This window comes from Apodemus sylvaticus, chromosome 5 (assembly GCF_947179515.1).
Source record: "Apodemus sylvaticus chromosome 5, mApoSyl1.1, whole genome shotgun sequence".
NCBI lineage: Eukaryota > Metazoa > Chordata > Mammalia > Rodentia > Muridae > Apodemus > Apodemus sylvaticus.
Window position 1 is genome coordinate 137,276,708 of NC_067476.1, and position 27,432 is coordinate 137,304,139.

At 47.0% G+C, this 27,432-nt stretch overlaps 1 pseudogene; it reads right to left on the minus strand.

Annotated features, from left to right (window-relative positions):
• The window catches only part of LOC127684959 (heterogeneous nuclear ribonucleoprotein H-like), a 28,013-nt pseudogene extending 18,394 nt beyond the window's left edge, over window positions 1-9,619 (minus strand).
• Between the last annotated feature and the right edge of the window lie 17,813 nt (window positions 9,620-27,432).

Below are 27,432 nucleotides of genomic sequence, written 5' to 3' on the forward strand. Positions count from 1 at the left end.
GAACAAAACCAGCTCGAAGAGACAGGCTGAGACAGTTGAGCCCAGTCCAAAAGGCACTGAGGAGTGGAGGCTAATTCTGGGGAGGAGTCTCCAGGCAAACCTTGCCCACTGTCTCCCAGGAGCACCTCTGTTCCTTGCATCTCACTCTGGAAGTTGCCCGGGGCTCCCGCCGCGGCCAGCCATGAGTCCCTGGCCTATTTGGGGGTTAGATTATTTTTTCATTAAGTTTGTAATTATTGAAAAGTGCAAGTCATTTGCAGCGTCCCGTCCCGAGTGAAGCGGGCGGTGGAGGTTAAGGCTTTTTTCCCTGCCTGCGGCCGACTGGGCCCCCACCCTGTTCTGGGGAAAGGGGAACATTGTTGGGGAAAATAAACAGGAGAATGAGATCCTTCAGGGACTTTATGAGCCTGACCCCGCCTCACTCCCCAGCCTGCTTGTGCTCCTTGCTAATTAAAGGGGAGACTAGCTTCCAGGGTGCGCGCTGTCCAGGCTAGGCCTGTAGGCAGACCATAGGGATATGGTGGGCAGACAGATGGTGGCCTTGAAGGTAACAATTCACTCCCCTGAAGAGAACTATGTATCCTCCCCATTCCTATCCCCCCTGACCTCCCAGGAGGGAGTTATTATCGTGGACACTGAAATGGTTCCCGAAGAGAAAGCGCCACCTCGGTGGCATCTGCGGAGTATTTACTCTGTGGGCTGTGGGACCCCTTCAGGACTGCAGCTCCCATCTGTGTCTGTCATGGAAAACTGTGGATACGTGCAACCACCCACTTACATGTTTGTTTACATTACAACTTTTTACTGTATGCCGGGTACTGTTCTAGGCAAGAGAGGGAGAAGACAGGTACCCTCACCTCATCCAGGACCCCATAGGATACAGGGGTCGGCAGGTGCTCCAACTAGATATATCAACAGAGTGTCGGTCATTCTTTGCCAGGCTGGCAGACAAGCACAGGTGAGGCAGATTATAACTGATCAGTCATAGGAGGGCAGAGGGCCCTCTGAGAAAGTGACTCTGAGCACAGGCCTACAGGGGGTGGGGGGCAAGTATTTGGCAGTGTGACTTCCACCTTAAAAGCCTTAGAAAGAGCGGGCTGAGCTCCCAACCCCCACCTGCTTTTCTGCTTCTAGGTTTCCTGGTCAGGCTCCTGTGCTGCCCCTTCCTGCCGCTTGCCCAGCCCGCAGTGGCTTCTCGGTGCTTTGTTCAATACACCACTTGTTGCTTTTTGAACTGTGACGAGCACATCTGTAAAACCAGAGTGCCAAGCCCCTTCATGGGAGACACGGACTGTCCAGCGACGGTCTCAGAACCCATGCTATTGGCACACTTCTGCCCCTCAAAGCAGTGTTTTTCCATTTAAAATACTAATGAACTGGCGTTCTGAGGCTCTGCCCAGTACCAGGGTATTTTTCCACTTGGATCTCTGATGGAAGGGCCTGGGATAATAGCCGACTAAAGACATTGCTATTCTTCTTGTTAAAATAAAATAAAATAAAATAAAACAACCTCCCCTGATGCACAACTTCAGTTCCAGAACTCTGAATTCAGAGGCAGGTGATCTCTGTGAATTCAAGGCCAGCTTGGTTCACATAGTGAGTTCCAGGACAACTGGGGCTACACAGTGAGACCCTGCCTCAAAATAAAAACTAAATAAATTTAACTTCCCCCAAATAAGAACAAGCAGAAATATTAACTCAGGAGCTGAGGTGCTTGAAACCCTGAACTACATCAGATACATAGATGGGCTGTAGGAGACGTATTTAGCAGGCGCTCTGGTGCTCAAGACAACTGAGTGGTTTCTCTGAAAGGCTCAAGAACTGGAGGCACCAGATGTCAGAGGAGGTGCTAGTGAGGCTGTGGTGGAGGAGGGCTGGACTTGGGAGCCCTAGATTTCCAAGCCCTTGCCCAGCCCACCCAGGGCGCCACTCAGAGCCAACCAGCAAGGGAAACTCACTGGAAAGAGGGACCAAAGAGGCTCCCAAGGGAGGCACACCAGGCCCAGAAAGAGGAGGACCTCAGCTCCTTTGCCTGTCTTGTTCTAGAATGTTAGGAGCACCTCTGACCTCCCTCCTCACTTGGTGATGAACTCACTAAGAACCATATCAAGTCTCTAGTTTCCATGACCACAACACCGGAGAGACCCAACCTAAGGGATGAAAGGTGACTCTTACTCGTGGCCATGAGTTCCACTTCCTAATGCAACGGTTGTCTAAACAACTGTGGGATCATTGGCAATGTAAATGAAGGCGATATTCAATTAAAAAAAAAAACTATGGATAGGATAGGAAGAGAAGAAAGAGGGTAGGGAATTGGATATGGAGAGAGGGGAGAGGGTCCCTTCCAAAAACAGGGACTGAATTTAGCATTTCTTGGGAGGGGGATTGTCTCAAAACCCAGTGACTCAAAACAGCCACAGTGGATTGGTTTGTAGGACAGCATAGCTTCATGTGGCTTTGCCTGTCCTCCCTCAAACGTCTCCTTCAAGTGCCTGGTGCTCTACCATCCACTCAGCTGATGTCAGCTGGGGAAGTAGAGAGATCTTCACCAACCCTACATCTGATAGAGGGCTAATATCCAAAATATACAAAGAACTCAAGAAGTTAGACCCCAGGGAACCAAATAACCCTATTAAAAATGGGGTACATATTTAAACAAAGAATTTTCACCTGAAGAAATTCGGATGGCTGAGAAGCACCTTAAGAAATGCTCAACATCATTAGTCATCAAGGAAATGCAAATCAAAACAATCCTGAGATTTCACCTCACACCAGTCAGAATGGCTAAGGTTAAAAACTCAGGGGACAGCAGGTGTTGGTGAGGAAGTGGAGAAAGAGGAACACTCCTCCACTGCTGGTGGGGCTGTAAAATGGTACAACCACTCTGGAAATCAGTCTGGCGGTTCCTCAGAAAACTGGGTATGACACTTCCGGAGGACCCTGCTATACTACCCCTGGGCATATATCCAGAGGATTCCCCGGCATGCAATAAGGACACATGTTCCACTATGTTCATAGCAGCCTTACTTATAATATCCAGAAGCTGGAAAGAAACCAGATGTCCCTCAATGGAGGAATGGATACAGAAAATGTATATTTACACAATGGAATACTACTCTGCAATTAAAAACAATGAATTCATGAAATTTTTAGGCAAATTGTTGGAACTGGAAAATATCATCCTAAGTGAGGTAACCCAATCACAAAAGAATACACATGGAATGCAATCACTGATAAGTGGATATTAATTAGCCCAGAAGCTCTGAATACCCAGACACAATTAGCATATCAAATGACTCCCATGAAGAAGTAAGGAAGGGGCCCTGATCCTGGAAAGGCTCGATCCAGCATTGTAGGGGAGTACCAGGACAGAGAAAAAGGAAGGAGGTGATTGGAGAATGGGTGGAGAGAAGAAAGCTTATGAGACATATGGGGAGGGGGGAACGGGGAAAGGGGAAATCATTTGGAATGTAAACAAAGAATTTAGAAAATAAAAAATAAATTAAAAAAGAGAGAGAGAGATGATCTCATCACAGATCCATTATCCTCCAGGAAGCCAGCCTGGGTTCACTGCCAGCCTTGGGCTTCCTTGAACTGAAGGAAGCGAAGACCCAAAGGTAGACGTCATTTCCCAGCTTCTGCCTGTGATGTGTTTGCTGTTATCCCATTGGTCAGAGTCTGTATGGCTGGGTAGAGACTTGGGCTTGAGTAGAAGTCAAGGATCTCCCGATCTTTGTTTGGTGACTTTCTAGGGCAACATGAAATGCAGGCGACTGTGTGTGTGTGTCACACAACAGGACACGGGGTTTTTTTGACACTCTGCCCAGATCTCATTACACTACCAGACACGTTTATCCGTGAGGAGATCGCACTGGGCAGCATGGCATAGGAATGTTTTCAGGGTGAACAGAGACTGTGCCAGATGCTCAAAGAAAACAACTATGTTTAAGTGACCAATGTAATGGAGGGGAGAGGGCTGAGAGTTTGAGAGGGGTCTTTGCTAAGATCAAGCGGACACAGCAGGAATCCTGACACACCAGGAATCCTGACACACCAGGAATCCTGACACACCAGGAATCAGCATCAACAGTTGTGAAGGCAAAATACTGTTTTAGTGGATCAAACCTGTGAAGGCTCGATGCCACAATGTAGGGGAATGCGAGGGCAGGGAGGTGGGAGTAGGTGGTGGGTAGGGGCACATGCTTATAGAAACAGGAGAATGGGGATGGCATAGGAGGTTTCTGGGGGGGATCAGAAAAGGGGATAATACTTGAAATGTAAATAAATAAAATATCCAAGAAAAAGAAAAGATAAAGAAAAAAGAAAAAAAAGAAAGCAAACTGAGCAACTCACGGAGAGAAGGCAGGAATCAGTCTCCCTCTGTGGTTCCTGCTCTGTTCATTCCTGCTGGAGTTCCTGCTTTGGTTTTCTTCAGCAACCGACTGTGACTGGGCTGAGTGAGCCAAACAGCCTTTTCTTCCCCCAGGTTTGAGCCACAACACCTCGTAGACCTAGGTATGATGGCTCACTGCTGCAATCTCACCACTCAGGAGGTAGAAGCAGGAGAATCAGAAAGCCAGTGACATTCTCAACAACATAGAGAGTTCAAGGCCAGCCTGTCAAAAACAGACAACTAAACAGGAACTTAGCTGTGGTTGACAACTGGGCACTGTGTGCATAAAGCACACAGGTCTTCAGATGTACATCTCAAGGAATATTTTGCAAATGTACTTCTCAGCTAGATCAAGTTCTGGAACTTTCTGTACATACTGTTTGGCTGCTCCATGCCCTCCTTCCAGCTTCCCCCCACCCCTATGCCCTAACTGCCACTGCAGATCGTAGACCGTAGATAAAGACAATGATTATCCGTCTTCTCATTCATGGCTGCGACTTGGTGTTTTGTCTCAGGTATCTCACGATAACCAAGGTGGTTAAAATACTTTCTTCATGGGGAAATCTGAATAGATGTTGCAGAATCTGGCTGTAAAACCCCACTCTCGATGCGGTTTCCATAGCTCTCAGAAAGCCCACTGTGGCCTTTATGAAATACTGGGGAATTAGAAGATGGAAATGATAATTACCCTGGTTTTGTTTATTCACACTATGTATGTGAATGGAAATAGCATACCATAGTTCATTACCAAGGATAGTTGTTCTGTGTTAACAGCTATGTTATGAGTTTAAGAAGGTGGAAAGGCTAATTACTCTGATCTGATCATTTTACCTTTCGTGTTGACTGATGGGTGAGCCAATTAAAATGGCTGCCATGGAGATAGGTGTCTGTAGTAGCATCGCTATTGCCTCTGCTTACCTGAAAGTGATCCATTTTCAGGTAGACCAAGGTAACCAGTAACCTGCTTAGAGAAGCTTTCTCCCAGCTTGAAGTCAAGGGTAGACCAGATCCTATCATCTGCTTGGATGGAGACCATTCTGAAAAAGGCCCAGGGAAGAGGGGAGTCTGCCTGCTTCCTCCTCCCTTTCCCAGGCTGATGTACACCCTGCTGCTGTGGCTATAGCTCTATTCCAGCCAGTCCAAGATGTTTCTGAGAGACTCTCATGTACCAGGCTCTGTGCAGAGTGCTGAAGATCCTGGGAGGAGCAGACACAACTCCTATCTGCAGAGACTCTGGGACCATTGTGGAGATCATTGATGGAAGACAAAATGGACCTGTCAGGGTCTGGGGGAGGCTGAGCCCTTGGGCAGGAGGGGGGCTGCAGTCATAGACACTGTGTCCTCCAGGCTTTCCACACTACTACACATGTTCATGGGAATTTTATTCTTCTCTTAGCGGGATTCCCATTTCCATTCATGGCACTGGCCTCGACTCCCATACAGAACTCCCTGACAGTCACTCTTTCTGCCTTCTGATGGGTCTCACATGATAATCTACATGGTTATCAAGCATATGTAGAAAGAACTAGGTCCAAGGTGGAGGTATCAGTGGCCAAGGTCACTTGGCTACCAAGGTTCCCTAAGGCCATCTCCTTTCCCATGCTGCCTTTCTCTTCAAGGGTCCAGGAAAGGATGCCCAGGGTCTCCTGGGGTTACTGGAGTGACCTGTAGCTTTGCCAGACAGCATCAGCAAAGTAGTCAAGAAAACCAATCATCTTACAAAGAGAAAGGGCTTGCTCTGGCCTCCAGATGTGGATAGTCTGGTCAGTGGTCAGTTAGCCCATGACTCTGACCTTTGATGGGGCAGCTCATGATAGGGCTTATGACAAGTGACCTTTCTAAAAGTGCCAGCACCTTCCAGTTGTATCATGACACTGTTGCACAAGGCACTGACAAGCAATAGAGGAATAGTTGAAGGTATTTTCTTTTTTTCTTTTTTTACCTTTTTTTTTATTAAACTAAGGAAATTTATTTCAAAATATACAACTCAGTATTGATATTTGAAGGTATTTTCTTGAAAATTACTTACTAATTACAAACAGCATGACAGAGGAGAAAGTGAACACTGTTCTACGAGGTCTTCAGTTATCTCCAAGGAGGGACAATGGTTCCTCACAGCTCCTAGTATGTATGACTGAGCCTCTCTAAGATACTCCAATCTCACATGTATATCTTGAGTGTACTCTTTCTCTTTGTATACATGTGTATGTGGAGTGTGTCTGGTGCATATACATGTGTGTGTGTGTGTGTGTGTGTGTGCCATGCACACATGCATGTGTGCATGCCCATGCATGCCCAGGCACCACAGGAAGATATCAAGTGTCCTGTTCCATCACTCTCTGATTCCTTTGAGATAGTCTCTCACTGAATCTAGAGCTAGTCTGGCAAGTCCAGCCAACCTTCCATGTTTGCCTACTCCTCACACTGGATTTACAGGTTCATACCAAGCCTTTTCTGAGGCTCTAAACCTGGGTATCCATGCTTGTGCCATCTCACTAGCCCTTAAGTCTAAACCTGAGGTAATATCAAACAAACTCCAAATTCAGGGATGCATGTTCACACACTCAGTGAACTGAAGATCAAAGTTTCCTACATTTCTCCAAGAACTGTCAGTGCCATAAGGACAGAGAAAGACCGTGAACTTTTCTAGATGAGAGGAGACCCAGGAAACATAGCAACTAAAGGTGGCATGTGGTCTTGGATGGCATCCTGCAAAAGAAGAAGAAATCTCCCAAAGGACATGACTTGGAAAGTGAACAGCACCAGAATGCAGGTGCACTGGGATGCAGGTGCACCAGGATGCAGGTGCACCAGGATGCAGTGCACTAGGATGCAGGTGCACTGGGATGCAGGTGCACCAGGATGCAGGTGCACCAGGATGCAGGTGCACTAGGATGCAGGTGCACTGGGATGCAGGTGCACCGGGATGCAGGTGCACTAGGATGCAGGTGCACTGGGATGCAGGTGCACTGGGATGCAGGTGCACCAGGATGCAGTGCACTAGGATGCAGGTGCACTGGGATGCAGGTGCACCGGGATGCAGTGCACTAGGATGCAGGTGCACCAGGATGCAGTGCACTAGGATGCAGGTGCACCAGGATGCAGGTGCACCAGGATGCAGTGCACTAGGATGCAGGTGCACCAGGATGCAGGTGCACCAGGATGCAGTGCACCAGGATGCAGGTGCACCGGGATGCAGGTGCACTGGGATGCAGGTGCACCGGGATGCAGGTGCTCTGGGATGCAGATGCAGATGAGAACAGAGCACTGAGAATACAAGTATGGGGCAAACATCTGCCCCACAGTTGGAGGATGAAGCCACTTGGACATATCTGCCTGGTGAGAGCACAACAGATGTCCCCTCTGCCCCATGACCCCAGCTCTCAAAAGTCAGTTCTGCACACTCTCACAGTATCTATGAAAATATATTCTGCATGAAGACAGATCAAGACAGGAAGCAACCTAACTGCCCATCAAAGGGGGACCCATTAATCCAGTTGATCCAGGGGTGGAGCATCTGAGCTGTGGAGTTCATGGAGCTGTTGAAAAGAAAGAATAAATCTCTCAATGTAGTGAGAGTGGTGTCCACGGCCTGTCCCCCAAATAAAGTTCAACACATGCACTTTGTGCTGTCATCTGGTAAGGAAGAAGATCGGAGCAGGCCATATGCTCCTGTGTTCACAGGTGGCTTAGCCAGTGCTGAGAGGAAAGGAGCTGATGGCAGACACTGCTGCCGACTGGGGGGCGGTCCACTCTTGTACAATATGTCCCTGCTCCCTGGTGAAGAAAAGGAAAAAGGAGACAGTGATGAGAACGAGAGCCATTCCTCCCCATGAAGCGAGCCGTCCTGGTCTGTACCTTGTTTTTTTGTTTTGCCAGACAGGGTCTCATTCTGTAGACCCTGTCACTATGTAGCCCATGTTGGACTTGAACTCTTGGTAATTCTCATGCCTCGGGCCTAGAATAATAGGCACATACTATAAATCTACACCTACCACTACACCTACCTTCTTTCTTCGCATTTTAAAAAATGTTCCGTGAGGCCTAGAGTTCCCATCTAGCCACGCTCTTCTATACCACGTCAGCCACACCCCCAGGGGTGGCTTTCTGCAGCCTTAGTAGTCATGTGACTTTGGCATGTTCATCTCTGTCTTGACTGCCCATCAGGTATTTCCTGTAGAACTCTACAGCACAGGTTAAAGGTTCAGGATCAAAAGATACACAGACCTGAATTAGAAGTCTGTGGTCTCTAGGGAGCTTGCAGCATAGGACAAGCTGATGATGCCTGTTACTGTGAAGGAAGCAGAACTTGTGAGATGGGTCAGCAGGTAAAAGCCATTGCTGCCAAGCCTAAGGACTGGGTTCAATCCCCAGGGGCCACAGGGTTCCAGGAGAGAACTCACCCCTGAGGAGTGTCCTCTGACCTCCACACATGCCTGTGCATGGACACTGCTCACGTTAATGAATAAATGAATACGAATAAATAAATAAGAAATTTTCTTTTAATGTGAAGCAAGAAAGCTTGCCCCCAGTACCAGGACAGACCTTGGAAGCTATCGTTAGCATGAAAAAATGAGCTAAAAAGCCACAGGCCAAAGAACCCTCATGGGACAGCACCCAACCTGGGGCCCAGGAACGAGCAGTCTTAGACTTGAGCAGCAACCCCCAGGAAGACCAAGAGCTGTGACCCCACCCAGTGTCACACACACAGAGCCGTTATTGGTCAATCTTATGGAATAAATTGTAATTATCCATAAGTGAAATACGAGTGGTAAATCCCATTTGAATATTTTAAATACACAGAAATATATTGCTGTATAAAATTATTAACACAAAGTTGCCCACACCTTTGTAGAAGCCATGGCAAAATGTGGTGCCAAAGAAGGAAGATACACACTGACCGCTGCTTTGCTTGCACCTCAAGTTTAAAGACAGGTGAAGTTAGTCCAAGCCAAGATGCCAGCAAGCATAGGAGGGTAGAGACAACCATTCCTTAGAGTGGTGATTCCCAACCCTCCCAATGCTGTGCCCCTTTAATACAGTTCCTCATGTTGTGTTGACCCCCCCACATCATAATTTTGTTGCTATCTCCATAACTGTAATTTTTCCACTAGTATGAATTATAAGGTAATATCTGATATGCATGATATAGGATATGGAATGTCCATGAAAAGGTCATGTGACTCCCAAAAGGGTTGCAACCTACAGGTTGAGAATGGCTGCCATGGACGGCGCTAGTGGTATGGGGACCTGGGGACCCAGATATGACCAGTATTTCAATATTTCTTTTTTCTTTGTCTGACTGTGATGTTGACAGTCTGGAAGCCTTTTCAATTTGCTCACTCATCTGTGCTTATTTTAAACACATAGTCTTAAATCAAATGTGTGTATTCGTGTGTGTGTGTGTATGTGTGTGTGTACCAGAGGTTGGTATGTGTCTTCCTCTTGGGTGTCTTCCTCTCCTGCTTCAGCAGCTTCTTTCAAATGAGGCATGAATAGGCGGCAGCAGCCACCTCCTGACAGTTTGAAGAGGGAGACTTTCCTCGACGGCCCCACATGGAAAGCCCCCTCCCCTTGTAGGCAAGAGTAATGGGAATCAGGCCAGGGCTCCCTAGAAACAAGAAAAGGGCCGGTGTGATGGGCAAGCGTGCTGAGTGAAGGAGGTCTGTTGCCCCAGGAGGTAGAGGACTCTCAGGAGGACTGGGAAGCTGTGATTGCCCCAGATGCACCTCAGCATGGTGGCTTTGACCCTCCTCTAATAGATACGCCCCACTTTCCTCTTCCCTTGGCCACTCAGTGGCCCCCACCCACCTGCACTGCTTTTTCTAGCTCTTCCCCTAGCTCTCACCTCACCAGATGCTAGCTGGCATTTCTCCCTAGGGAGTCCTTCCTCTGAGACCCCAACACAGGATGCCCCACTTTTCTGGACTCCCCCACTTCATCCAAGAATGTTTTACCACAGTGCTTGGCTCTACTGGGAGAGTCAGGACCCTGCAAGGGCAGAAGGTATATCAGGTTAGACCTGAATCGCCACGGCTGGCAAGGCTGGGGATTCTAAGAGATGAACATTCATGATAAAGTGAAAACACTCCTGCTCATTTTGAAAGAAACTAGTTGAGGGGAAAGGTGATATTTATTTAACACCTGCTCTGGAGACCAGTGTGATCCCAGCTGTCTTCCGCATCACTCCTACACTAGATTTTGAGGCAGGCTCTCTTAGCATCTAGAGCTTACAGATTTGGCTGGCCTGGCTGGCCAACATGCTCTAGGGATCTTGTCTCTGCTTTTCATTGATTATGTTTACAGATGTATGCTGCAGACCTGGATTTTGATGTGGGTACTAGGAAACCAAACTCAGGTCCTTAAATTTGCACAGTAAGCACTGTACTAACTAAGCCATCTTCCCAGCCTCACCAGTAGACTTTATATCCTTGACCCATTTGCACTCCCACAGGTCTTACCAAGTCAATTCTAACTTAAAGACAAGAAAATGGTTCAGAGAGGGCAGGTAGCTCGCCCAGGACCACACAGCCAACAACTCAAACAACCGGGATTTGAATTGTCCAACTGTCTTGTGCTCTTTCCACCCATTTCTTAATAAACACCCTCATTATTAAGTTCTGACTCACGCTGCAGCAATGGCTCCTAATTAAGTTTGGAAATCGGAAAAGCATTTGGGCAGTGCTCGGAGGAGGCCGGCGTGACAGAATTACTTCCATACCAAGCTTTCTTCCCCAGCCAGGGAGCGGCTGGCTTTCTCTTTTTGCATTCCATGCTGTTCCCAACGAGCGGATGACCAGCTTCCGCCTTCCCCTTCCTCCCCAAGACTGCCTCAGAGCCGTTGTACAACAGGGACAGAGAAACCACTAGAACTGCCAACTGAGATCTCCATCATTAAATCAATCCCCGCTTCCCCAAACCATGATTAGTGGGCCTGTCACTGACCCATGGTGGACCCAAGAAAGCCCTGGGCCTCAGGCCCCAAACACAATGACAACTCCAAGAGAAGTGCTTAGTTTTTAGTCACGGGTCAGAGAACACATCTGTTCCCAAGCTTCCCAAGGTTAAGCCATCAAGCAGAGGTAGCCATGGCTGGTTTCCCTCTCCTTCCAAGAAGAACTGGTCGGAAGGAAGTCAGTTGAGAAACCCGGCCTTATAGTCTCTTACTGTGGTCTGGTGGCCATAGCTGCTGATCAGCCATGAGACGGAGGCTGGGCTGGATGGTTGGCCTCGCCTCCTAAGCCATCCGTAAACAAATCTACCAGGTCTCTCTTCCATTATCTGCCAGCTCACAGACACTCCAGCAAATAAGGTCTTGAAAGACCAGAGTGGGGGCTGTGTTAGCTTTCCGTCAATATAACAATACACCTGAGGTCATCAGCTTAGAGAAAAAGAAGGTTGACTGTGCTTTGCTACCCCAATGGGGTAGACCCCCCAATGTGTCTACCCCATTACTGGCGGGCCACTTCCTTCAGGCCTACAGAAGGGCACAAAATGGCAACAGCCAGGGGCACAAGGCACAGAAAACTGCTCATCTGGTCTTGTGGAAAAGGAAGAAATTGGAGTCCCATGACCCAAGAAAACAACTCCAAAGACCTAAGGGCCTGCCATGAGGGTCCCCTCGTCTGCTAATTCTGAGGGGATAAGGGCATTTGGAGGATAGTCAATATCCAAACTTGAACAAGTATGTAAGCCAAGGTGAATTCAACAGGGCCTACACAACCTCCCTGCAGCTCATCTTAGTCCTCCATAAATGGAGCTGATGGAGAAGGGTAGCAAAGTCAGAGCCTGTGATCCTCCCCTGACATAAAATACAAACAGCCCTTGCAGAGGCTGAAGCACAGACTTCAACCTTCCAACCTCCACTCCAGGTGTCACTGAAGAAGGAGGTCTGGGAAGCAGCCATGTCAGGATGACAATGGTTTTTTCCGGCAGATGAGAACTCACTCCAGCACAGTGAAGACCCTGTGGCCCAACTCCGGTGGACTGAACCCAACCCTTGTCAGCTCTTCTTTCCCCTCCATCTCTTTTCTTTCTTCACACCATTTTGTCCACACCAGCCTTTCTAGCTCATCCCCACCTTTGCATAGCCGTTCCCTCTGCCTTTCTCCCAAGTTATCATGGAACCCCCTCCCTCCCTCATGGTCTTTAGACATTTGCTCAAAAGTCACCTTCATAAGCCATCAGCCTGTCTCAATTACTCCTGGCTCCACTCTCCAGGTTCACTTCTCCTTGCTGTATAGTCTCATACCTTCAGCAGAGTGTACCTGTTTCACAGTTATCTGTCTCCTACAACTAGAATGTGATCCCTGTGGGACAACACTTTGTCTTTCTCAAAGTCAGACCTGAGTGCCTGCTGTAATGACTGGAGGACTTTCAGGCTCAAGCAGTTGTTTAATAGACAGGAAGGTGGGTAATCCAAAATCATATGGGGGTCTGTAGATGGGGGCAGGATAGTGCATGTTTCAAAAATCCCTTCCCTGGGGAGACATAAAAATGTCCAGCCACTCCTATAAGATTCCAATGACAGATCAAAATATGATTCCTCCAAAGTTCATATTGGAGAGCTGATGAGTTTATTGGGCTCATAAAACATGGGTAAGGAGTTAGCTACTGGAGCAAGGATGACCCCAAAACAGACTCACTGGAAAGACTTCACCTAACATGGATGATGGCTTTCCAACAAGCACACAGACAACGCTCCCTTTAATGAATGTTCTCCAGCTCCTATATACTCTACAACCTCCCTAGGTCCCAAGACCATGTAGAATGACATATAAATGACTAGCAGGGGTGGCTAGACTCTCTGGTGATGGTCCTCACCCAGTATCTCCTTCTCTGTGGGCACATCAATAGTCAACAAACCCAATTCTGATAGTCCCTTGAGTCTGATCTGATCTCATGAAGATGGTGGCTGTTTTGCTTGGAGGACCAGGTTCTATAATAGTGTCCATTGACCAGAGGGTGAGTGATTGCAGGTGGGCGTGGGTGATCAGGGCTCAGGGTAGTTGATCGTAGTGGTAGGGGACAAATGATTGAGCAGAATGGAAAGCACTGGGTTTGAAGTCTCATGGTCCCCTGGCTTTTGTTCCAGTCTTCCCACTCATGACCTTGGCTGAAGCTACTCTTCTTCTCTGACTCACTCTCCGCACATCTGCTTAACACACAACAAATTCCACCTCACAGGGCTTCTCTGAAGCACAACTGATAACATGGGTCTTTCTTTTGCTTGCTTATTTGTTGTTCCCTGGGGGCATTAGAAGAGCTTTCTTCTTGATGGACCCTGAATTCTGTAATTCTCACCATCTTTGCTCCCGTTAAAGCAGGTATCATGATCTAACAACTTGTTTGGAACATCTGTCGCGTCAAGAAGTTGATGATACAATGTTCTTGAGACTCTTCCAGCTTTCTTGAGATGAAGAAGCTGAGGCCAAAGGGGAGACTGCAACCCAGCTGTCAACAAGTCAGCAGCTTGAGTAGGATCTCCAAGTGGTGGCCTCTGTGGACACTGGGGACCAACAGCATATATCACTATTGTTGATGCTACTGTGGTGGCAGCAGTGTATCTTTCCCCAGAAGTGTACTTAAAATTCTTCCAGTGGTTGCTCAGTCCTTCCTCTGGCTCCAGAGTCAGGTTTATATTTCCATCAGTCTCAGAAGGGCACAGGAAAGTCAGAGAATATAGGGCATGAAACCAAGGAACATCACAAAAAGTATGCCTCAGACTCTACCTATAGTGGGAACCAGATGGCTGGAGAGAGACTGAAGCAGAGGGACTGGAAGAGTCTGGAGAGATTGCACAGTTGGAGGGAAGGAGGTGGGCAGTCCCATGATTCATATAACAATGGTCTGGGGAAGATGGAAGCCACAGGAGGAGCAGATGCAGAGAGAGAGGGACCACTTTTCAGGCAGAGGAGGATGCCAATGAGCCCAGTCCTGCATAACCAAACAGACAGCAGGGCTTCAGGAATAGGGGGACCTGAGGCCTTGTCCTAGCTCTGTCCCTGACATAGATAAGTGGCTTTTTCTGCTGAAAAACCACAAGTAATAATGTATATGTCACTTAAGGATGATGTAACAAGTAAACTGTCCCTATTTGAAGTGCTTAGCATGCATGCCTATCCTGGGACATCAGAAGCTGCGCAGTAATCCCAGAAAGACACGCCAATGACCCCAGGAAGAGGCCTATGTAGAGAACCACCTGAGGTCCTCCACACAATGTTCCCAGTTCTCAAGACCATGCCCAGAAGGAGTGCTAACCTAGCCAACTACTAGAGGAACAGACAAGGAAAGCCCAATGTTATCTGTGCCACAAGCCAGGAGCAGGCTCAGCCCCAGGGACACTCCGTGGAAGAATGTAGTCTGGAGAATTTTCTGGAGGTGAACTTGATCTGAGTCTGGAAGAATAGGTGTAACTCAGGCAAGCAATAATGAAAAGAAAGTTTTCTCTAGGCCAGAGACAATAGCATGGGCCAAACAGAAAAGGGTAGACACAGTGCAGGGTCTTTGGATACATGGCAAGAGGACTGAACATCATCCTGGTGGCCAAGGCCTCTCAGGTTGAGTTAAAGCAACTTCCTAGATGGGTGCTAGGGACACAGGCTGTGGCTTTCATAAAATTTCTTGGCTCAGAGAAAACAAAGAGATGCAAAGGACTCTTCCAACACAGAATCAAGCAAATTTGCTGAAGTGGGTGACAGAGCCCAGCCCCAAAGGGTGCATGAAGGCAACAAATGGGCATATTCCTGAAGAAGTTTAGCCAAGACAGAGTATTGGGGCTACCACATATCCACCACCACCCCCATATCTCACTGGCTGAGGTATTTTTGCACTCTAATTACTCAGTCCAAAGCTAAGGCATTGGAAGCTTTCAGGAGAATCATGGGTGTTTACAGAAGGCTGCTCGGACATGGAAAGGTAAGAATCAAGGGGATCAAGATAGACAGTTACAGTGCTGTAGCATAGGAGACAGACTGGAGCCAGGGGCATGGCAGAAGAGGGAAGCCCTGGTCCACACATCTAGTGAACAAATGAGTAGACAGGCTGCTCTGGGAATCAGAGCCAGGTAGGAAAACAAAGTCTGGTTTCAGACGTCCTAGGCCCAAGACATTCTAGGACCTCTGTGGAGCTATCGAGCTAAATGCATGAAATGTAGTGATGTGTCTGCAGAGGTGTCATTGAATTCTAACTATAGGTGGATCAGTACTCAGCCAGTATTATTCAATGAATGAATGAGTGAATGAAATTCTATAAGCCCTGGCCAACTCACTCCAGGCACTACTTCTATAGGCTTCTCCTAGTATCTCCCCTGGATGCCCATGATCCTCCCACAGCCCCGGATTCCAAAACTCTAGTGACTTTACAAAGGTCCCTTATTTTCTAGTCTACCTATCCTGGAAGTTTCTTGACATCATCCTTAACCTGGGTAAAGAGTGAAGAAGCTCATCAACCAACAGCTCACATCAGTGACCGTGGGACAGGAGACCTTGGACCCAATGACCGCGCCACAACTCACAAGACCTGCCTGTTTTGTCCTTGCAGCCTGAACATTGCATGTACACATGAAGTAGTTTGTTTACCCTTAATAAGCTAACCCCTTGTACACCTGTTGTGATCATTAACCTTGATTGTCAACTTGATGGACTTAGAATCATCATGGGAACAACCCTTGGGCATATCTGTGGAAGAATTTCTAGGTTAATTGGGTGTGGAGAAGCCTAAACATGAATGACATCATTCCATGGGTTGGGTCCCCCATTGAATAAAAAGAAGAAAGCAAACTGAATCCCATGGTTCACCCTTCTAACTGCAGGTGAAATGTGTCTAGCCGCCTCAAGCTCCCGGGCTTCTGGGTCAAGGGCTGTACCTTCAGACTCAGTTGCTTTTGTCAGGCATTATTGACAGCTACAGGAAAAATGACTAACATACCCATCACTCACCAGGAACCACATGTATTAGCAAATTCAATCTTCAAAACCCAATTTCCACCTCCATTTTTTTAAAGACGAGGAAACTGAAGCTCTACGTGGCTCTGCAGTTTGCCTAAAGTCGCCTACGTGACGCGTCCAGCCCATGGCTTGCCTCTGGCTTTTGTGACTCATCAAAATGTCCTGTCACTTCACCGACAGTGGTCATAAATAAAGACAAAGGAAGGAGTTGTTCTTTCTTGCATCTGCATCGATACCTGCTCACAGCCACCCTGTCCTTGGGCAGGCATTTGTGACTAGATTGCCAGACACACAGTAGCTCGCGAGCTTGCTCTTAGCACCTCCTTGTAGACTCAGGGCACAGAGCTTTTTCTTCTCACCTTCATGAGCTCAGCTCTCTAACCCTGACTTCTTCTATCCTTCACTCTTCAGTACAAAGACTGGCAGCCACACTCGGGCTCCACATTCGTGTCCCCCACCCACCACAGACCTACTGTCCCCTCCTGATGGGAAACTTTTCAATCCTCCTCAGTCAATTACCAAGGGATCAACTTGACTGTGAATATATTTTGGAAATATTTTCACTGTTGTTTTTCCATTTCGCCCTTTGTTTGAAAGAATGTCACAACTTCTAACAGCAGAGAGAAGAAAAACGCTACCCCAGGCTGACCAAGGCTGGACGCAAAACCAGAAATGACTTATTCAATAATCAAAACTGAAAACCACCCAGACAATAGCTCGCGTCATCATGCTGGCATCAGAAGACTCGGATCTTTGGGGGCTCTTCTCCTTGGGGTACGCCTGGGAATTGCAAGCCCAGGAGGTGAAACGGGGTCTTATTCATGTGATGGCTGCTGTATCTTTCCCTGACACCTGGAGCTATTCCAAGGAATGCTCAGTCTTCTGGTTCACTATTTCCTGGACAGATGAGCTAACCCTGGGGGAAGGTGGGTGGCAGGAGAGGTGGACATCTAAGTTGGAGGTCCCCAATGTGGTTAGACAGTGGCCAGAGCTAACACTCAGCATGGAGCCACAAGCCTGAGTCAACACGGGGTCAAAATTAGATTCAGTCTGTCTCAAGGATTAGAGATCAGTATACCATAAATATCAAAGCCCAATCTGGGATTGGCATCAAGGGTTGGTGAAAAACAATATTCAAGGTTCTGAGTTCTAACTAAGATTAGGATTTTTTTTTAACCATGTCTTCAGCCTATAATTAATAATGAGACCAGAACTGTTCCTTGGAACATGCATGTTCCATTTCACCAATGCAATAGCTAATTTTGCTTATCAGCTTGACATACCTGGAAAGACAGAACCTCTATTGGGGAACTGCTTCTGAGAAACTGTGTGTGGGGTCATGTCTGTGCTGCTCCTTCTTGTTTGCTGATTGATGTAAGAGGACCCAGCTCACCACGATCTGGTGCTACCATCCCTGGCCGGGCAGCCTGGGCTGTATAAGAAACAGTTGAAGATGAACACAGAGCAAAACCAGGATTCTGTGTTGCTCCATGGTTTCTGCTGGAAGTTCCTGCCTTGGCTTCCCTAAATGACTGGTTTTAACCTGAAAGGTTAAATAAACTGTCTCCTCTGCCATGTTGCTTTGGAGATGATGTTTATCACAGCAGCGGAGAGCAAACAGGAACGTTCTGTCTGGGATCGGGGTCGAGCTTCAGTGTGTGACAAGGATCAGGAGCCATCATGGGTCCCCAACAAAAATGAACCCTGACTCTTGCCCTTCTGAGACCCTGAGCCCATTTGACTGCCAGATGCCAGTTTATTGGAACCCTGGAGAACAGTTGGCATGTCGCTTAGGTTGACCTCATTTCCCGAAGCTCCTGCATCCTCTTCTGACTGTGAAACTCACAATAGCTAAAGTCCCACAGCATGGCCTTATGCTGCCCTCTATGAACCTCATGGATGTATAGCTCATGTGATTTTTTTTCACCTTCCATCTTTTTGAAGGTTTCAGGGCTCTAAGTCAGGCTCCAACAGCAAAGGCTTTACCCACTGAACCATTTCATCCACTTGCTATTGCAATCTCGTGGACTGATGCTATCCCTGTTTGCTGCGGAGAAACTGAGGCAGAGATCAATTAAGTCACTTGTTTGAAGCCATATTTCAGTTGGGGAATCGCTGCTTCAATCAGGGAGTGTGGCTTCAGGGTCTATGCTGATTGTGGGAACTGAGAAAAGGAGGTGAGAAGCGTGTCTAGGGGATTCTTCATAGAACGGAGGGTGGACATAAGTCAGCAACAGCCCTAGAGGGGACCATGGCTCCCAGCAGTGTGTCTTTGTCCAACAGGCCATGTCTCAGCAGACTCCACACCCCCATAGGACACGAAAGGTTAAGAGAGTCTGGGGGTGGTACTGAGGCATCTCATCATACTTGTTTGTTTATGGAAAGAAATTTCAAGTAAGATGCTCGAAACCTGTATTTTGTGGGTAATTTCTCAATTTATTTTGCACTGGTATTAAAATAACAACAAGCAAATTGATGGTGGGTGGAGGTTGGGATTCCTCAGGGGTTAGCACAGGAGGGGCGGGGAGGCTTGGAGCTGTGTGCCTGAATACCCATAAGGAAGGCCTGGGCTGTTTCTCCCCTCCCGAAAAGCTAGACACACAGGGAATGAAGATGGAGGTTGAGGGTATTGGTTGACTGACAGGAAGTCCTGAGGAGGAGGTGAGAGGTTTGATGTCCCTGTTTACAGATTTTGAGCAGGTAAAGACAAGGACCATGTGCAGTGAGGTCATTACCTGGGTGGGGAGTTGCTCCCGGCTTACCTGTACCACCTATCCCTTATCCTGAGAACTACTCTTGTTCTGTGTTGATCTAGATCTAGAATTATCTCAACAGATCCTGACATTAAGAGTTGGGGTCAAGTTCATGGGAAACCAATCCCCTAAAACATGGCGCAGGATAGGTTCAGGGCAAGAAATGGGCCAAAACAGAAAGGAAGTTGGCCTTGGAAGGGCAGCTGCTTAGTCAGAACCACCTGCAGCCAAGCTTGCAAGTCTCAGTTCCTGCTGGCTTTGGAAGGGAAAGACAGTGCATGGGCAATGCCTTGGGCCACCCTGTCCCTTGGAGGAGGGATCTGGGGTTTGTCCATCACTACTCATTTCTACTCCATTACTGGGTCTATTAGCAAGTTGTTTTTTTCCAATTATTATTTTTTTCAGCTTCGTAATTTCTATTGGGTTCCTTTTTTTTTCTTTGTCATAGTTTTCTACGCTTTTATTTGTTTCAAGAGAATTTGTAATTTCCTACAAGAACATTGTTATGATGGCTGCTTGAAAATCCAGACGATTTCAACATCTTAATTATCTTGATATTAGCATTAGTTGAGTGTACTTTCTTGTTAAAATTGTGGTTATCCTGATTCTCGTTATGACAAATAATTCTCTATTATATCCTAGACATTCGGACTTTTATGTCAGGAAACTTCAAGTCTTATTACATCTTTTTTTTTATGTGTTCATGTATTTGTTTGTTTGCTCTTATGTGCTGGGGATCAAAACCCAGGACGTTAGGACACACTGGGTAAGTGCTCTATCACCAAGCCACAACTTCAGCCTTTATATAGCTTGATTTAACAGTCTTCACTGCTGCAGTGGAGGCCAGGGTTCCTGTCCACCTTCAAGTACTGAGTTACAGTGACAGAGTAAAGCCAGAGTGGTTGTGCACACCTTTAATCCCAGCACTTGTGGAGCAGAGGCAGGTGATCTCTGTGAGTTCAAAGACAGCCTGGTCTACATAATGAGTTCCAGGACATGTGGGGCTACATGGAGAAACTCAGTTTTTAATAACCTAATCAATCAATCAATTAAATCACAATGTCAGGGTAGCCATCAGAGCCAATGCAATTCCTTTCTGTCTGCTTTGTTCCTCTGGGGTTTCCAAGACCGGGCTAAGCAATGAATCAGATCAAGAGAGAACACAAAGGAAAGCTACCAGCACTAGCCTTCATAAATAAACTCACAGAAGTTCTGAAAAACATTCAGAAAAAGAGCTAAGAAAACCACGCTCAAGGAGGGCCTGTGCCTCCATAGGTGGTAATGTATGTTATTCATAAGTATTAAAAACAAACTTGAATGAATCTATCAGTGTACATAAAAAATGACAGATTCAAAATCCATTCTTTTTTGTTTTGTTTTGTTTTGGGGATTTGGTTTGTTTTGTTTTTTTTTCCAAGACAGAGTTTTTCTGTGTAGCTCTGGCTGTCCTGGAACTCACTCTGTAGACCAGGCTGGCCTCGAACCCAGAAACCTGCCTGCCTCTGTCTCCCAGAGTGATGGGATTACAGGCGTGTACCACCACCACCCGGCTCCATTCATAATTTTAACAAACAGAAAAGAACAACCAGAAGAATTTCCACAACTTGATGAGACACATCCACAAAAGCCAGACTGGTATTATCATACTCACTGGTGAGGACTGGACTCAGTCCAGGAACAAGACAGGGGTGTCTGTTCTCCTCTGTCCTCTTCTGCACAGTGCTAGACGTTCTCACCAGGTCACGAAGGCAGAAACACAGAAATAGAAAGCACCATGTTCGGAAAGAAAGGGAAATGTCCCCTATTTGGAGGCAACACAATTGTCTGTGAAAATAACATATATACAGAATACTCACCTAAGTGTGTGCATATTAGCTCTGTGAGTATATACACACTCACAGATCTAATAAGCAAATTTAGCAAGTGACAAGATAGAAGACCAATACACAAAATTGTCTATATTTCTATACGTTAGTAGTGAAGATGGAGACAGCAAAATAAAAATCCAACAGGTGGGGCTGGAAAGAAGGATCAGCAGTTAAGACTGCTCTTCCAGAGGTCCTGAGTTCAATTCCCAGCAGCCATATGGAGGTTCACACCATCTGTAATGGAATAGAATGCCCTCTTCTGGTGTGTCTGAAAAGAATGAAGGTGTATTTGCATACATAAAATAAATAAATAAATAAATTTTTTTTTTTTTTAAAGATCCAACAGCATTTAAATTTGTCAGTGGAATGAAGCAATGAAATAGATTTGAACCTGACCAAACATGGATGTGAACACTATACTAAAATAGTGGAACTCTGACATAAGAAACTAAAGGATGGACCAGAAATGGTGGCACAAGCTTTCAATCCCAGAACTCAGGAAGCAGAGGCAAATAGATCTCTGTGAGTTCAAGGCCAGCTTGGTCTACACAGTGAGTCCAGAAGCCATGACTGTCACAAAGAAACCCTGTCTCGGAAAACAAACCAAAGCAGAACAAAAACAAAAAAGAAAAGAATAAAGAAAAAAGAAAGAAACCAAAGGATGCCGTGTCAACAGAGACACACGTCATCTTTGTGAATGAGACAGCTCAGTAGATCGAAGATATTTCTCCCAAATCGCTAGGCAAAAGTAATAAAAAAAAGTAATATGATTCTCAGTAAGACTTTTTGTGGATACAAATAAACTCATTCTAAGAGTTTGCTTCCATGCATACAGGAAGATAAAAGAAGTAGAATAGCTAAAACAATTTTGAAAAAGAATTAAGTAAGAGGAGTGGAACTAACTGAATTCAAGACTTACTATATAGCCACAGTAATCAAGACAGTGTAATAGTAGTAATAGTAGTAGTAGCAGCAGCAGCAGCAGCAGCAGCAGCAGTAGCAGTAGTAGTGTGCCTGTGCTTTGTATGTAGAGGCCAGGGGTGACTGGTGTGGGGTCTTTTGTGTCTTTCTATCTTAGGCCTCAAGCTTACTGGTTGGGGTGGATCCCCAGGGAACTGCCTGACTCCGCCTCTCCAGTAAGCACAGGCGTGCTGTAGATACGATACTGAGGATCTGAGCTCAGGCCCTCATGCTTATATGCCAAGCACAGACTGATTTAGCCCCACCCAAGTCCCAACAATGTCGTGTTGAAAGGAAAAAAGATATGCTGTCTGCAGAACAGGATAGAAAATCCCAAATTTGTTTCTGATAAAAGACTTAAAGTGGTTCAATGGAGGCAGAATGCTAAGTAATAACATGCCATACGGAAGCAACTGGATATTCTCAAAAAGAAGATTAACCTTGACTTAAACCCCACACTTTTCACCAAAACTATTCAAGATGAATCATGAATTTAAACATAGATATATTGTTTTCATTTTTATTTTTGTTTTTCCAATCAGAGTTTCTTCATGTAGGCTTGGCTGTCCACCTGGTGCTAGCTCTGTAGACCAGGCTAGCGTGAAATCAGAAAGATCCTCCTGCCTCAACTTACTACATGCTGGGATTAAAGGCACAGGCCACCATCAGGTGTCGTATAATCTTTAAGAAATTCTAGGAGAAAGCCCTTGACACTTGGCATCAGAATGTTCTTGGACTTGAGCGTTAAAATGTAATAGCTAATCTTGGCTGCCAACTTGTCACACCTAGGAAGAGGGAACTCAACGTAGGAATTGCCTCCTTGAGATTGGGCTGTGGGCATGTCTGTGGGACATTTTCTTAATCATTAACTGATGTAGGAGGACTAGCCCGCTATGGGCAATACCATCCCTATGTTGTATTAAAAAGCTCTAAGAGCAAGCCAAGAAGTGGTGTTCCCCGATGGTTTCTCTTTAAGCTCTGGCTTTGAGCTCCTTTCCTGACTCCCCTCAGCGATGGACTGTAACCTGTAAGGTGAAATAAATAAACCCTTTCCTCCTTGGGTTGCTTTTGAAAGGTCATTGGGTTTGTCACAGCAACGGGAAAACAAAGACGAAGCATAATTTATGACGAGGAAAAGCGGGTAAGTAGACCCACTGAAGTTAAAAACCTTTGCTCTGTGAGAGCGTCTGGTAAGGAAATGAAAAGACAAATTACAGAGCAGGAGAAAACATTTGAAAATCGCAATATCCAACGCAGCACTTTTTATCTGGCACATTTTTTTCAAAGAGAGTGGCTTTATTCTTAATAAGCAAGTTTCAAAAAAAATGATACAAGTGTTTCTAACGGAGTGAATGGCTAGATGGCCACACCCAATGTCCATCACCCTGAAGACCACTCAGCAGTAAACAGCAGCTGATTGTAGCGCAGGAGCAAAAATGGGGTGACTCTCAAGGAAATTATGCTGAGTGCAGAAAGCATCTCTCAAACTGTACACACTTCACAATCCCATTACATAATATTTGTGTAACAGCATAATTTGCAGAGATGGAGAACAGATGGGTGGTTGCTAGGGATTAGTGCTGAGGAGGGAGAGGAAGGGCAGAGCCATGAGGGTACCATGTGGGAGTCCTGTGGTGGGGGCTCTGTTAAGAATCTTGATTGTGGTGACGCCAAAACCAAGCTCCGTGCAGTGAGATAACACAGCGTTCTGGAAACAGTGCAGTCGTTGGCAAACCTGGGCTGGTGGCCAGGGGAGCTTTGGGGAGCCTGGACTCTGCCTAATGGGAAGCCCAGGTGTTCTGGTTGAAGATGTCCTCCCACTCTTCCTGTTCCTGCTGTGTGGCCTCCAGCTACTGGACTAGACTACATTTCCCAGCCACCCCTACGCAGAGGCAGAGTTCTGGTCAACAGACCATAAATGCATAGCTCTGCCCTCTCCATAAACCCTTGCCCATCTCAGGAAGCCTAAAACCATGTAGAGTGGTCCCCCTTTCCCATGATGCACATCCCTAAGACGCCTAGTGCACATCTGGAACAAGCTACACGACACCTTTATGTACTGGGTTTTCTATACACCCAACCTATGATAAAGTCCCACGTGTAAGTTAGACACAGTACAAGATTAACAATACCAGCTAATAAAAAAACAAAAAATGTAAAAAATACTTTAATAAAAGTCACATGAATATAATATACCCCCATCTCAAGATATACTATATGGTATTTGCCTTTCTACTTAAAAGGAGGTACTTTCTGGATTCTCTCTGGCATATGTGAATCAATAGTGTCAGTACTTGGGACCATTAATAGATAAATGACATAAGGCTGTTGTGAACACAAGCACAGCTGAGTCACCTACATGGTTACCAGGAAGCTCATGTGTACAGAATGGATACACTAGAAAATGGTTTCATTCAAATCCAGAACCAGATTGAGCTGGAGGCGTGCATTCCTTAATACAGGCCTCAATTTAAAAGTTATGAATATTGTTTCTATAATTTTCCATTTCATAGTTGCAGACTTTATCAACTGACATAACCTGAAACTAGGGGTGCTGTGGGGAAGCCATGTTTGAAAGGGGACTACTGTGTGGAAGAGGGGGAGGCCTGAGCCTACACGTTGGAGAGGATTTAGCCTGGGAGCATATGTTGAAAGCCACTACTCTTACAGTGACCAGTATCCTCTAACTAACATCCTCAGGCCTACAGTTCCTAGACAGACCATTAGCATCCCCAGCCTCAATGTCTTCCCTGGGTAGCTGTGGTGGGGGATGGGTCCAAACCACCCCGAGAGAAACAGCAGAGCATCTAAGGGAGGAAAAAGACCCTGAGTTTGGGACCCTGGAGGTCCCAGAAAGTCCATTGGGCTCACGAAATTAGAAAATTCTTGAGGTTTTACTTTTCTACAGCTGTGATAAAACACCATGGCGGAGACAACTTAAAGAAGGAAGGGTTTATCTGGTCTTAGGGTTCCAGAATTTAGAGTCCATAACAGTGGAAACAAGATGGCAGGAATGGTGGCTGGAGCTGGGAGCTGAGTGAGCACTGAGGGCTCACATCACAGCTCTAAACCCAAGGTCAATAGAGCCGGGTGGTGGTGGCGCACGCCTGTAATCCCAGCACTTGGAAGGCAGAGGCAGGCAGATTTCTGAGTTCAAGGTCAGCCTGGTCTACAGAGTGAGTTCCAGGACAGCTAGGGCTACACAGAGAAACCCTGTCTCGAAAAACCAAAAAAGAAAAAAAACAAAAAACAAACAAAAAACAAACAAAAACAAACAAACAAACAAAAAACCACCAGGGGTAAAGAGAGCCCAGGAGCTGGGAATAGTGCAGGCTTTTAAACCCCAAGGCCCACCTCCATCTCAAGGCCCGCCCCCAAGGGCACAACCCTCCACAAGACCACACCTCCTAAACCTACTCAAACAGCACCACCAAACAGCTGGGGACCAAGTACTCAAACATGTGCACCCATGGGGGCCATTCTCTCGTTCAAACCACAGGTTCCACAATCAGTGCACGCTTGGCCATTCACTCATTCATCTCACTCATTCATACATTCATTTCAAAAGTGTCCAGTGATCATTTTATGCGAGAATACACAGATGGTTGCTACCCCACGTAACTCACAAGCAAGCAAGCTGCAGCCAAAACCCGGCCCGTGGTGCATGGGACTGTAGAGAGCAGAGGAGAGTGAGGCAGCACGTGGAATGAGTGTCCAGTACTTCTGCAGTGACGGGAGAGGGTTTGGGGGGAGGCCATGCTGCAGCCAAGCTCTGGGAGGACGAAGGGAGGACTTTTCTAGATAGTCATAGCAAAGGCCCTGGAAAGGACCTGTACCTGAAGAGTGGGAACCAAGGGGAGGCATGGGTAACTGGGGCGAAGGGAGAGACAGAAATATGTATGTTTACCAATTTGGTAAGGGGAAATATGGATGCCCAGAAGAGGTACAGGACTGAGAAAAGGGGGGACCATCCTGGAAGAGGGTCACACTATGACTGGGTTCTGAAAGAGTCAGTGGAGGAATGGAATTAGGCCATCCATCCATGGAGAAGCTAGGCCAACAAAATGGTCAGGACGTAAGCGGAAGCTAGAAGTGGTGTTACACATCTGGTAGGTGAGCACTTGGGAAATGGAGGGAAGACCATCAGGAGTTCAAGGCCATCCGTATCTACTTAATAGTTTCCTGGGATACATAAGACACTGTCTCACAAAAACAAACAAACAAAAAAACACATACAAAGGCTTGAAAAGCTTGCAAACTACTGTGAGAAGCTGGGGACTTGGGCTGAAAGGAAGAAGACAGACTCCAGAGACATCGGAACCTGGCTGGCCAGAGGTAGGCATGTGCGGGTGGGCTAGGGGTGTAAGAGTGGGCGGGACAGCAGCTTCAGGACCTCTCCCTATCTACAAGTCACACATGTAGCAAACAGGAAGCGAGATTGTCCTTTGGGTCTCCACTGCTCTCTTCCAGCCCTTGGTGATGAGACTGTGTGCTGAGCTGAGCTGTGTCTGAAAAGCTATGAATCTGCTGTGCAGCTTTGAGCAAATCACTTGGTCTCTCTGGGTATCCCTTCCCCCCTTTGAATGAACAATTCGTCAAAATAGAAAGTTAGTTATTCTGAAGCTTTTATGCATGTAAGATATTTAGCAGAAAGTCTAGTTCGTGGCTCTCAAACATTCCCTGTGGCAGCTTCATGGCGATTGGGCTTGGATCGCAGGGTAACAGGAGGCAGGAGAATATTGTTTTATTGGAGGAGCAATTTGGCACTGAAAGGGTTAAAAACAACTCAATCCTGGAGATAAGGCTGAAAGAAATACAACCTGGGTCCCAGACCCCTTGGTAAGAAAATTTATGAGATGTTGGACACTGGGTCAAAGAGTGCAGAACCAGAGTCTGCAACTAGAAAGTGTTTGGGATACCTAGAAAGAAAAGGAAACAGAGTGGAGCAGTGGTGTGCTCACACTTAACCCCCTGAGGAGGAGACGTGGGGAAGGCCGGACACTACAGAACCCAAGCTAGCCAGGTGGGGACAGTGAGCCAGAGAGAGGCCAACCACTTGGCAACAGTCTGATTGATGTTGGAGGTGAGGCAGTCTGGGGATAAGCAGAAAAAACGAACCATGAGGGTCCTGAGGTCAGGAGGAGAAAGAAGACCAGAGTGGCAGAGGGAGGGTCTGTCCGGGTGAGTGTGCAGTGCTGCTTGTGAGCATGTGTACCTAGAGCCGGCCTGTGCCCGTGCGAGGGGCGTGGGACTGCGTGGAGCCGGCCTGACCGCTAGCACCCGCACGGGCCCCCCGAGGGTTAAGCGCCGCCCAGCTGCCGGCTCCTCCCCGCCCCGGCCGCGCGGCCGCGCTGACGCCCTCACTCGACCCACCGCGCCCTGGGCGCACCGGCGGGTCCCTGGTGGCCGCAGCGACCAGCGACCCGCGCGGATGCTTAACGCGCGCCACAAGCTGTCCCAGCACAGAGGCTGCCGGGCCGTCGGGGAGCCAGGAGCACCAGGCTGCCCAG